The sequence below is a fragment of the Centrocercus urophasianus genome, unplaced genomic scaffold (genome assembly GCF_019232065.1).
Source record: "Centrocercus urophasianus isolate 14NV4802_14NV808 unplaced genomic scaffold, USGS_Curo_1.0 seq_73, whole genome shotgun sequence".
Taxonomy (NCBI): Eukaryota; Metazoa; Chordata; class Aves; order Galliformes; family Phasianidae; genus Centrocercus; species Centrocercus urophasianus.
Window position 1 is genome coordinate 11203268 of NW_024885344.1, and position 13282 is coordinate 11216549.

A 13282-nucleotide genomic window follows, 5' to 3' on the forward strand; every position below is an offset into this window, starting at 1 on the left:
GAGAAAGGGAGAAAACAAGGAAAGGGAAATTTTACACTGAGCACCATAAAAAGCTGATCAGAAAGTTCTGCCGTGCATGGCACAGCCTTTTGAGGCAGCCTCTCTCCTTGCAGCACAGGTTGCCAAGACACAACTGGTAGCAACCAAGCTTCTCTTTGTCAGAAAACCAGCTGGAATGGGGGACAGGGGACAGCCCTGAACGAAGTGTGCAGCTTCATGAAGATGAAGAGCAGATGAGGCAGTGTCTTAGACCCCTTGGGCATTAAGTCCTCCTGATGCCAGGCTTATCTGCCTGAAGCTGGTCACCAGATACTTCCTCCCCGTGGCACCATGATATGTGTCTCCCAGGAAGCCCAAGCAGCAGGGCAAGGATGAGCCCTCTGTTCTTCAGGACAATATCTTGGGGCCTACATGGAGTCCTTTCTGCACTGTGGATATCAGGACTGGGAAGAGGTTGTAGAAGATGGGTACTCCCTTGGTTTTCATTATGGAGGCACTTGCTGTATGTCTGCCGGCACCTCCAAGCAAATCTTTGCTGTACCATTACCCTGAGCTTAAACCAGCAACATAGCCTAATAAGAATTCTTTGCTTTGATTTTCAATAACTTAAAACAAAGAACGATGGGGACAACATACTTGATCTTATTAACAGTAGATACATTTATCTGAGCTCATAATCTTGTGCCTCTCTGTCTCACACCAGGACACCAAATGTCTGGGTATAGAAATTCCTTTCTACCCTGCTCAAACACTGTGCTTGAAAAGCTCCTTTCTCAACAGTGCTGGAGCCTGTATCCTGTTTGGGAGATATGAGGATGAAGTCTCTGGCCTGTCTGAGGAGATTTAACTGTTCCCTGGCGTGGTTTGGAAGGCAGCTGTGAGGTGTTTCTCCAGCAGCAGGGAATTTGATCTGCCTGTCCAGCAGCTGCCAGGAAAAGGGGACCCTTGCCAGAGGCGGTGTCGGAAAAGCACTTTTATTTGTGGGCTTACTGGCTGGCCATGCAAATCTCTTCTGATCAGGTTTCAGAGGAGGGTTGAAACTGCAAGCTGACTTCACGGAAGAGTGGATTTACTGGGTGAAAAGGGCTGCAGACTTGCTCCTACAGTAGTGTTGATGCTGCAGACAGGCCCCAAGGCTGGGGGCTGGGAAGCGTCCTTATCCCTATCCCCACTTCTATTCCAATCCCTGCCCCCTGTGTGCGCTGCCCTCTCTCTGGTCCGACAGTGTCAGAGCTAGCACTATCCCACTGAGCCTCACATGCTGCAGCTCACTGGGGCAATGCTGTTGAGTGACCAGTCACATGGAGATCTTGGTTTGAATACATACAGCACGTACAGAGTGCCTCACTGAGATCTCTGCAGAGTACAGATTCACCCTTAGAGTAGCTCCGGTGGTACAGGCAGGTGCTATACCCCCAAATCTCTCCATTTCAAGTTGCCTCAGAAGCAGTGAATGATGGATGCATGTTTGGCCTACAGAGTTTCCCCATGTCAGCAGGACTCTGGCCAACATGGCCTTTCAGACCTTCCTTCCATTCAGTAGCTCTGCAAATATCTGCCTGCAGATCGCTCATCTCAGCTGCATGCTCTACCTGTTGTTTATAGAAGCAGACATGTAGGTGTCACATTAATTAATGCCTTTGCCTGGTTACATTGTCTTCTTTCCTTTTTTTTTTTTCCACAGCTAAATTTCCACTCTAAATTTAGACTTGTTTAAATACTCCATGTTGAAACAAGAAGAAAGGAAAAGGGGAAAAAAAATGAAAAAGAAATATGAACAGAGGTGTTCAATTGGGAGAGAACTGTGAGCAGACAGCTGCTTTCCTGGGTCTTGACACAAGGTAGCTAGAATGAAAGTCAATTTAAGCCCTCTCCCTCTACTACCAACGGGTTAAACTTAATCTTTTCCATTTCAAGTCCGCATGATTTGAAAGAACTTGATTAGGAGAAAGGGAAACCCCATTTTGAAAGGGATTAAAGCTTTCCTGATAAAGTAGCTGCACTAGAACAGCTTTTTTGAGGGAGGAGGCTTTGCTTCTTGGGGAGCCCCAGGAACTGCAATGCATCAAGTGACTAAAGAAATGATGCCACTTAATCTGCTAATCTCCACAGCCACGAAAACACTTGACTCAGTGCACGCCTCGCAGCATCCTTCGTGTTGCCAAATCCTTTGCGTTAAATGTGTCATGCAATGACCCTGCTCAGAGGATGTGCTGCAAATACCTACTGCTCAGTGTGTTAATAAGGATGCAGAGGTTAACAAGGTTATCGGCATCGAGGTATTTGGGTCAAATTAGAGCAGCTGTCTGGGCCAGAAGGAAGTCTCCTCTGCCCTGTGTCCCAGCCAGAGTTGGCAGATCATAGAAACAGAGAATCATGGAATCAGAGAATGGCTTGGTTTGGAAGCAACCTTAAATATTATCTAGTTCTAACCCCCCTGCCAGGGGCAGGCCTGCCACCCAGCAGCTCATGCTGCCCAGAGCCCCATCCAACCTGGCCCTGAACACTCCAGGGATGGGGCACCCACATCTTCTCTGGGCAGCCGTTCCTCATCACCCTCTCAGGGCAAAACTTCCCCCTGACAGATGTGGGAGCAGAGATGAGTTTCTTTCCTTCATGATCTGATAATAATGCCCCATGTACATGCAGAAATTCTGACAAGTATTTACTGGCTAATGGCTGCAGGGTGCTTACACTGAAAGTCTGGGTGGGTGCTATTGTAGAAAAGAACAGCATGGCTGGAATATTCAGAGGTCAATTAAAAATCTCAAAAAATTGTTTTTTTTTCCCCATCCATTTTGATACCAGAGAATGGAGCAGCTCTGCCAAAATTCTAGGTCAGAAATTATAACGTTTCATGCTTTCCTCCTTTGAAAACAAACTATTTTTTCCCCATAAAAATCAGAGGTGATCCAGTTTCAGTGCGATTAAACATAAAAGCTGGGCTTGAGATACATTTTACCAAACACTGATGTAGGTGTAGATAAAAACAGTCCATTCTTTCATGAATATTAATGAAAACATGTTTGCGAGTTTAGGCAGCCATCAATTGTTATTAAAAATATCATGACAGTCTTGAGGAAGAGAAGGACTGTGAGAAGGTTTCCACACCAGATCCACAGTTTCCAAGCAGCTTGCATTTTGCTTTGTGATTCCTCCTGCAGTGAGAGGAAGATGTCTCCCCTGACCTATGACTACGGAAAGAGGGCTCCTTCAAGCCCCCAGTGACTTGAACCACTTCCCATCAGCCCTAAATTGCCTCCGAGCCTGCAATTAACTGTCTCACCTGTCAGCTCCTTCGATTTCCTTCAAGGGGCACAAATTAGCTGAGGAAGAAACTCAGACTCTTTCAAGCTGGCCCCCCACACCAGCAGTTATCATCCCCCCATGGGATGCTGGGCATACAGGAGGGCATCAGATTGAGAGGGCATGGCAGCTCACCAGGACATAGTCTCGTCTGTGCACATATGGGAGCAAATCATCTCTCTCTTCTTGCTGTAACATGTAGCAGCATGCAAAATCTATGTTTGAAACAATCAGTTTCTAGCAGCCTCACTTATTCTGCTTCCTCCTGGCATTGAGCCAGCACATGTGGCACTCAATAGAGACAGTGACAACTCAGCAAACCATTTAGCTGAGCAGAGCAGTCTGCAACGTGCTTGAAATTAGAGAAATGCATCCACTTCCCATGACAAAAATTGGGTCTTAGGTTCACCAGGGCTATTGATAAATAATGCATGCATATGTAATGAAGAAGAGAACTCTTATCCCAAGTTTGATGTCTATAGTCATGTACCATTTGCTGAAGAAACACACTCCAGCTGCCTGCCTCCTGCTGAGCACAACACTGAGGTTGAAGCTAACACCTGAGATGGAGGCTCCCAAATCTCAGACAGAAGCTGTGCAGCCATGCCTTGGGGATGCCTGCGTGGAATACCTGATTCGCAGCAGTCATGCAGACCTGCACTGAAATCTTGTTAGCAATGGTTGCTTGTTGCAGCTCTGACTTAAGCTTTACACATGCAAGTGATGCCGGAGTTAACAGGCATTCCCAGTTTGGAGTGATTCCTGTTCTAGTTGTAGTGTACACCTAGGCCTGCTCTGCTCAGGGTGGCTCCATCATGCGGTGAGGCAAGGAGCAAAGCAGGAGAGCTGGTAGCCCTCATCACAGCCTGAGATGGAAACAGGGCCCGGGACTCAGCATGTCCTTTGCTGGGGCATTTCCAATCTGTGCTACCTGCAAATCCTCCGCTTCGCGTCAGCTTTGTCTTTCAGTGCTGTAATCTCATGCATCTTGTACGGAACAAGATGGAAGTAGAGGAAGCATTTTAGCTTCAGGTAACTAAAAAATCCTTATAATTAATTGTAATTAATTGTGTAGGACAGTGAGAAAAAACTGACTGGTTGGAATGGCCACAGGAAAAAATGACAACAATCAGCTGGATTTATCATCGTGCTTCATATGGTAGCCGAGTAGAAATACGTTATAACCACTAGGAAAATTGCTGTCCATGTGGGTGGCTGCCCAGGGCCAATAAGCTGTAGAGACAAACACAGATGTCAAGGAGCACACAGTTCAGCCCTCAGGAGCCGGCAGCCATTTTACTGCTGAGGGGCCAGCAAGCAGTGCTATGCAGGGCTGCAGGGTGTCTCTAAAGGCTGTTGGGACCAAAGAGAGGGGTAGCTGCAGGTCCTGATAGGAGGTGGTCATGAATCAGTATCAGATTTTTGTATCACAGATTTGTGTCAGAAATAGCACAGCCAGCAAGAGTAGGGAGGTGACTGTCCTTTTGTACTTGGCACTGATGGGGCTGAATCTCAAGTACTGGGTTCAGTTTTGGGTCCCTCTCTACAAAAAGGACGTTGAGGCCCTGGTGTGTGTCCAGAGAAAGCAATGGAGCTGCGATGGGTCTGGAGCACAGGCCTTATAAGGAGTGGCTGAGGGAGTCGGGATTGTTCAGTCTAGAGAAGAGGAGCTCAGGGGAAACCTCATTGATTTCTACCATGACCTGAAAGGAGGTTGTGGTGAGGTGGGAGTTGGCCTCTTCTCTCAGGTAGTAATGGCCTCAAGTTGCACTAGTGGGGGTTCAGGTTAGATATTAAGGAACAGGGAGGTGGTGGGGTCACCATCCCTGGAGGTATTTCAAGAACTGCATGAATGTGGCACTGAGGGATGTGATCAGTGGGCATGGTGGTGTTGGCTTGGGGTTGGACTAGGTGATCTTAGAGATCTTTTCTAACCTCAATGATTCTATGATTCGAATAGATCCACCTGTTCTGGCAAAGCTGCATCTGCAGAGAAACAGTAGCACATGGGAGGTTTTTCCTTTTCCTCTCTCCCTGAAAAGGGACTTTCTGTTAATCCTGCTTTTTTTTCCGAAGCAGCAATTGCTCACCTCTGAGCAGACTGTCAGAAAGCCCTTAGGACACCTGTTATGCTGTTGCAGTTGTTTGGTAGGAGAAAAACATTTTCAGGGAGGAAGTAGCTCTGTCGGCAGCACTTCACACATCCCATCAGAGGCTCTGAGAAAAGCTGAGCAAGGAGCAGCTGCCAATGGGCTGAGAAAGGTAAGGGGAACAGCCCCTGGTACAGCTCTGCTGCATGGCTGGGAGAGCACATCTCAGAGCATTGTGACTTATTTTTTGATCAATGCAGTCACTGCATGTGCAAATACCATCACTTTTTGTTTGCTTCTGCTGACTGTGTTAGCTCTTCTGTCCTGCAGCAGGCTGTCATGTGCAGGCCACCTCAGCTGTCCAGCCCGTGGGATGCTGCAGGGGAAGGGAACACGGCTGCTGCTTCTCTTTGCTCCGTGATGTTTCTTGTTTTCCCTGCCCACACAGCTTGCTGATTCCTTCTGAAGTGCTGCTGATGGGGGAGGGGGACATTTGGGCTGGACGGAGGGATTTATGTTTGCTACAAACAGAAATTGCAGGATGCAGAAAGGACAAAGACTCCAGTGGTATGTGGCTGAGTCTCTGCCCGTGCCTCTCTACTTCTTCTGCAACTGCCATAAACCCACTGTGTAACCATTTGTCACTGCAGTTTTAGATGGAGATGATAGTATTTCCTTCTCTCCTCTTTGCAAGGGTAATTTTTATAAAAACGCTTTGTATCTATCTAGGTCTTTGCAGGAGAGCATTCTTACAGTGACGTTGGAGACATACAAAATATACACAAGAAACATCCTTTAAAATCATGTAAGAGCTCTCATCCAAAGATGTTTAAGCGGATTATGAAATCACCGCTATTGTCGATATTTTCTGAAAAAAAAAAAAGAGCAGATCACAGTGTTTTAAATGTGGGAATGGAATGCTGATTCTGCATTGGATACTGGTAAGGGCAACTGATCTGAAGAAGTAGCACATAAAGTGTTTGTATTCTGTAGCTTGTCCTTAGAAATAGCTGATGTGGAAAGTAGAAACACCATATACGTATTAGTAACATATTTTAGAAACATAATTACTGAATTATGTGACAAACTCTTTCTCACAAAGCTGCAATACATTTTGAGTGTTCTAAACAAGCTTTCAAGGAGCCAAGGCCTTAACACAAAGCAGGACTGTCCCACTCTGTGGGAAGGTTAGGATGTCACAGGCAGGCTCCAAGATACTCCCCTCTATCCTCCTTCCAAGCTTATCTGTATGCAAGGACAAACAAATGATCAACACAGTGACCAAGTGTGAAGGGAGCAAATGCTAGAGGGTAATTAAATAATTAAGAGGTTTATGTTTATGTTTGAATTGCAAAGCAGGTGTCTGAAAGCAATGACCAGGTGTTGAGAGAGCAATTGTTAGAAAGTAATTAACTAATTAAGAAATCTGTGTTTGGATGGCAAGGATTTGTGTTTACTGGGTACTTGTGTGATCAGTGAAGCGTGGCAGAAGAGTGTGAACCTGCAGTATTCAGCCAATGAGGAACCAGGGGAGAAAGAGATAAGGGTCGGGCAATAGGGAATAAAAGATGTAAGGCTGTTTTCTGTGTGCACTCCTGCTTGCAGGAGTTGCAGGAGCAACTGCAAATGAGATCTGCTTTATCAGAGATACTGTCCTGGAAGATTATTTGGATATTTCCATCAATATTGACCAGAAGTTTTGTGTCCCTTTGTTCTGTACTCAGTCTTCCCCATCCCACCATCTCCATATTCAGACCTGCTTCCTCAGTGCCCGTGTTATTAAGCATGTTGTTATGCTGTGACGTGAAGAAATCACAACCTTCCTCCTTGTGTCACCTCTTAAGCTGGTATTTGAATTCTTCTCACTTTGGTAGCTGATTCCTTCAAAGTATGCACAGAAGCAGTTGTGAAGTGCTCTGCTTTGCAGTGCCTGCTCTGTTTCAGCTGCCTGCTGATGGCTCAGAGATAAGCACTCACTGTCTTCACCTTTGGTTACCTGGCTGCTTCAGGGCACTTTGCACTGAAGAACTTTCAACTGCTGGATTTAACAGCCCCCTGCAGTGAGGGATTAGCTTAGCTCGTGTCTCTTCTGAACTGTAACCTTCAAATTTCTCCTTTAATACAATGGAGTGAAAGTTTTCCTGGATGAAATTGAGTTTCATCTGTGCTTTTCCATCTCCCTTCATCCTTTTCCAATTTTCGCACCCACTTCTGTCCCACAGGTGAGCTGAAAATTCCCAGCTTACCTTTCTGTTTATAATTCACTGTCATTTCAAAGAATTCACTGCATTTTTTTGAGCATATTGCCAGCATACATAACTGTCAGTCAAGGGAGTGAACTGGAGATCTTTGATCTTCCTTGCATTTCCGCTCATTCCTTCTAACCTTCCCTTGACAAACTTCCTTTATGATTCCTGCAGGGACTTTTTTCATAGATAATGATTTCATTTGTTACAGTAATCACCAGTCTTTCTCCGATCAGTTCTACCAATACTGCTGAGACATTCCTAAGATGCAGGACACGTTTTTAGTGGGATGTGATCCATCTGAAAGTAGCACAGAGTGAGCACTTGTGATTGCTCACATGGAAGATGTGGGCAAACATCCCCCTGTGATCAGCTGCTTTGGAGGAAAAGGAGGTGGAGATTACAAGAACTGTGGCTGGGGTAGGAAACAGAACTGGAAGCACTGGGTTTGGGTCTTTAGATAGAGAAATATGGAGACAGTAGATCCCAAGAGGGTGAGACAGCAGGGACAAACAGCAGATTGTGCATTTCTACCCTGTTGCCAAACACTAAGCATTAAGTACAAGAACCCTAGAAACAGGCTGTGATTCTCCAACCTGGCTGATCCTCTCATTCCAACACTTGGCCATAGCTCCATAGGAGAGGATAGCAAGTGCAGGACTGGCCCAGTAAATACCCAAGCATTAAAAAAAAAAAATAAAAAAAAAAAATCCAAAATACCACTTTCTTAGAGGAATGAGAAATGCAGGCACTTCTGCTAAGTGGTAGGTCTGGGGCTACTGCTCTAAGGGGAAAGGAGGAGGCCGTTAGTGATCCAGGCTGCTAAGCAGCAGTAAAAATGAAAGAAGACAGAGCTTTTGTCCCCAGCCCTGCGCTGGGAGTGCTGCCAGGAGTATGCACGTTCCTTCCTGCTCTCCTTCTATCTGTAGTATTTACAGGCAAGTGCTGGAGAAAACCACGGAGTTGTATCTTTTTGTAGAGACATAATATCTATCATTATTTCGTAGGTTTCATAAGTAGATTTCAGATATCAGGTGAAGAAATGTGGTACTGATAGCTGCATCCAAAGCTCTTTGCTGTAAAAGAGATGCATACCAGCAGTGTTCAAGAGAAAGCACAGGAGTTCTGCACTCAGCTGATGAGCCTATGATGCAGGCTGGCAATATGTGGGCAAGAAAGGAATTAATAACTGTGTAGGATCCAGCCAACATTCAGCATCCCTCTGTATGCAGGGTAGCACCTGTAGAGCCTTGGTTCCTTCATCATTTGGAAGTGAACCACTATCTTACTAGTAGTAAAATGAGTTGTGATCCTTTCTATTTCTTTTGGCTTTTGTCCACATGATCTGAGGGTTTTCTTTTTTTCTGCCTATTTTGACTAACATTGTTAGTGCACACACGTTGTCCTGAACTCAGAGCTTGCTTGACTTTCTGTGTCCAAATATAATAAAAAGGATTTTTATTCGTGACTCAGTCTCAAAAATGTTTCTTTTTTTTTTATTTCTTGTCTGAGATTGCTGCCTTTAAAACACACACAGTGTCTTCCTATTGTATATACCAACTTGTTCACCCAAGCATCTGCTGTTTTGTGAGGCAAAGTAGGGGCTGCCTTTATGGTCAGCAGTTTCAACACAAGATGGTGGTGGTGCTGGGGAAGGTGCTTGCACAAGCTAACATTAGATCAGTCAGTCTAATCTCCCAGGCCAAGTTAGGTCTGTGCTCAGGCTTGTCCTCAAGACAATCCTGTCTTTCCATTGCCTCTACAGGGAGATTAACCTCATGAACAATGCTTATCCTTAGTAGAGCTATTGCAGACACTCGCATGGACCTCCACATACAACCAAAGCAGGGCACAGCAGTGAAATCACATTTTGATCTTTGTGATATCTTCTGAGTATGAAGTGAAGAGGCGAAAGGCCTTTTGCTAAGTTTCACAAAAGCTGAAGTCAGCTTTAAGCAATAGATCAGCTCAGTCCTCCTGCTTCACTCTCTTCTCTGCAGACCCCACCCATGATTTATATGTAGGTCTGCTCTTCTCACAGTGACTCCATCAGCAGCTGGGCAGCAAGCAGGAGAGCTGTCAGCCCTCATCATACCCTGAGGTGTGACTCAGCGTGTCCTCTACTGGGACACAGGTTGCCCAGAGAGGTGGTGGATGCCCCATCTCTGGAGACACCCAAGGTTGTGCTGGACGGGGCTCTGAGCAACCTGATCTACATGTGGGTGTTCCTGTTGATTGCAGGAGAGATTACCAGGTAGCTCCAACTGAAAAGCTTCTGTGATTCTATGAGTACATTTACCCCCTTGCCTCACCAATGCAGGTACCTGCACTGCTGCTCACCAAACTGATCTAGATTTAAAGCAGCATTGGTGTGGAGAGAGTCTTAAAATGCATCGTGGATAAACAGGTCCAGGTTACTATGAACCTGTCTTAGTCCAAATGAAAAGAAATATATTGGGAAAAGGAAGGAAAGCTGCACACTCCCACACCAATCTAAGGGTGGGTAGGGGCCAGTCTGCCTCTACAGCCAGTTTAAAGTGTTTATAAAGCCACAGTCTTTGTTTCTTCATCTGTGTCTTCCAGGATCACATTTCCTCCTGTTTATACGTGCCCAAACTTCCTCCTTTATTCCCAGTTCTGCTCAGCGCAGATTCATGCCCAGAGGTCAGAACAAGCTTGTTACGGATAACCATAGCAGTTTGGAAAAGGCCAGAAGTCATATGAGGCTCTTAAAAGTCCTTAGTCAGGATGAACAGTAAAGTCTATAATATGTTGACTGAGGATTAATTTTTTAGTGCATTATTCACTTTCAAGACTGGAATTTTATCTTTTCTCTAGGTTTCAGGAATCCCTCGGGGTAAAGCTGCTGCCTTCTCATAACATTTTCAACATTAGAGCCTCAAATGCTTGATGAAAAATGTCTTTTAATCTCATCTTTTCCCCAGCAAAGATCTCCAAGTTTGCTAAAATATTAACTATGGTTTTTAATATCCTAAAGGGACTGAGTTATCTAGAATTCTACTGCACTTATGACTGAAATTCAAAGCTCAACACATTGTAAACAGGCTGTCAGAGGAGATGAAGCATCCTGCCTATTCAGCCTCATGCTGCTCCTGGAAAATTTTTATTTTGTTGTACAGTTTTAATTATCCCCTTTGCAGCAACAACGAGGAAGCACAGACAGAGGAGCAATGAGGGCTAATGAATGAAAATCAAATTAAGGATTTGAATTTTCTGTGAAAATGGCCCGAGGAAAGGTTTGGATGACTTCACAGAATATTATGGGTTTCCATGATAAACACTGGCAGAATTAGTTACAGATTATGTTTCAGTATTTGACTGACTTATCTCTCCAGTTCAATAGGAATGGAATTTTTAAGAAAGCAAACAGTACTGAAGTGGAAACACTCTGAAATCTAGTATCAATTCAATGCTGAGACTGGGATTAATGTGTAAAGCACTACTGCAACACTGGAAATTCTTGCGAAGTATCAACTCCCAACATATTTACTCTACTGGGAAAAAGAGAGAAGAAGAAAACTTAGCAGTATATTAAACACATCAAAGAAAAAAAAACACATGGAGATACTGTGGAAATGCCTTAATTAAAAGTACTGCTAGTGGTGTCTTACAACTGTGGCAAACAACCTGGGAACCTGAGTGTTCAGAACCACTCTAGTTTCAAGGTAAGGATCTATAAAACCTGACATAAACATTCCAGTGTCATGCACAGATCTGACTGCCTAAAGAGACAGCCCCAGCTGATAAAAGGCCATGAGGCAGAATAATGTACATTTTCATCACTGCGTGAGGATCCTGCAGCTTTTCCATGGTACTGGAAGGTTCTGGCTGTATTTCTGAAAAAGTGTCTTTCTGTAATGGACTCTTCAGTTTACAGCAGAAAGAAGAGAGAATAGGGCAAGCACTTCTCTCTTCAGCATAGCACAGAACCAAAGTTCAGCCTCCAGCTCCCAAATGTCCCTGAAGAAGCTGATTTTGCCATCTAAAATAAAAAGCTGAACAACAAATTTGACTGCAATTCAGTTTTATCAATACTTTTTATTCTTTCCTCTGTTGTCTTAGAATTCAGAGCGTTTCTTTCTGTTCTACCTTGTTACTTCTGTTACTGTTGGTAAGTATGCAAAGTCAACTAAAATGGCAGCTCCCTTACAAACTACCCTTATAAACACCCAAAAGGCAAGTGTACACTACCCAGTCTCAGATACTCCCTAGAGCTCTGAGGATGAGAGAAAAACAGCTCCGTTGGCGTTACATGGTATAGCAGTAACTCAGAAAGAGAGCAGTGAGAAGAAACCTGGAATTAACTTTACTCTTGTCTGCTTTAAGATATGCTTCAGCTTGTTGACACGGTGCCAATATTACCATTGCCATGTGCATCAAGAGTTAACAGATATTTTTTTAGAAATACACCTTTTTAAAGTGATGTTATTCTGAAAAGCAATAAGTAAGGATGTTCTTAAAATTCGTGCATCAGATTTTGTGGATTTGTGAAGGGGTTTTTTTTTGTTTTTGTTCTTGTTTTTTTTTTTTTTCCAAATATAACTGTTTCTCCCATGACTAGAAAACCAATCAATCACAGACACAGTCAGAGATACTCAGGGATTATCTTTACCCACCAGTTACAGAAGGTTCTACATGTCAAATTAGGTCATAACTATGCAGCCCCGTCATTTCTAAATTGTACTCTCACAGATAATCCAGAGTCACAGACATTTTGCATGTGTTTCATTTCATACACACTCCTTTGTGCAGATTCCAACTTCTTTCACAGCAGAGAAGAAATTAGGATTAGGTCTTGCTGCCTTTAAGGTCTTTCTACCTGTGCAACACATTCTTTTCAGGGAACCCATTTGGTAACTAATGGAACAAGAACACAACTTGCTCTCTATGAGCTACTTTGGAGAAGTCTAGCAGTTTGGTAGGCACAAATCTCTTGGGATTACTCACTTGTGTATAAAACAAGTAGTTCCTCACTTTTTGTTTGTTTGTTTACAAATTTGCCCAAGGAATGTGAGCAATGCTATTATCCCTCCCCAAAAGCCATATATATATGGGAAGTGGGGGTAACTATATAAACAGAACTATGCTAATTGAAATGTATGCCCCTATTTACACTGAAGAACCTTTCCCTCACAGCTGAGGCAGGTGAGCTATGCCTACATACCTACATCTATAGCCCACCCAGACAAGTGTATACTCATTTGTGCATTACAGGTCAGACTCTCTGCAGCCATAAAGGAAATATCTCCTCAGCAACAACTTGTGGTTCCTAAACTGTGGCAAACTTGCACTTAAGCAGGAGATGCTGATGAAAATATAGAGAAAATTTCTTTCAGCCACTTATTCTAATCTCATTAATGTCTCTTCTGCCAAGCGTAAGAACATTTTAAAGTCACAGAAATACAACTGATCCCAACAATTCTATATATATAGTCCACTGTAGAATAAAAAGAAAACACCACAAAGTAGGGACTATCCATTTTATTTTCTTTAGAAATGGATCCATGAAACCACTGTGCTCCAGAAAAAAAGAAAAAAAAAAAAACCCACACTTAAAAAAAAACCCCAACTTAATAGAACTTTTACATCAGGTAGCCTCCCCCTTAACAAAGCTGCACG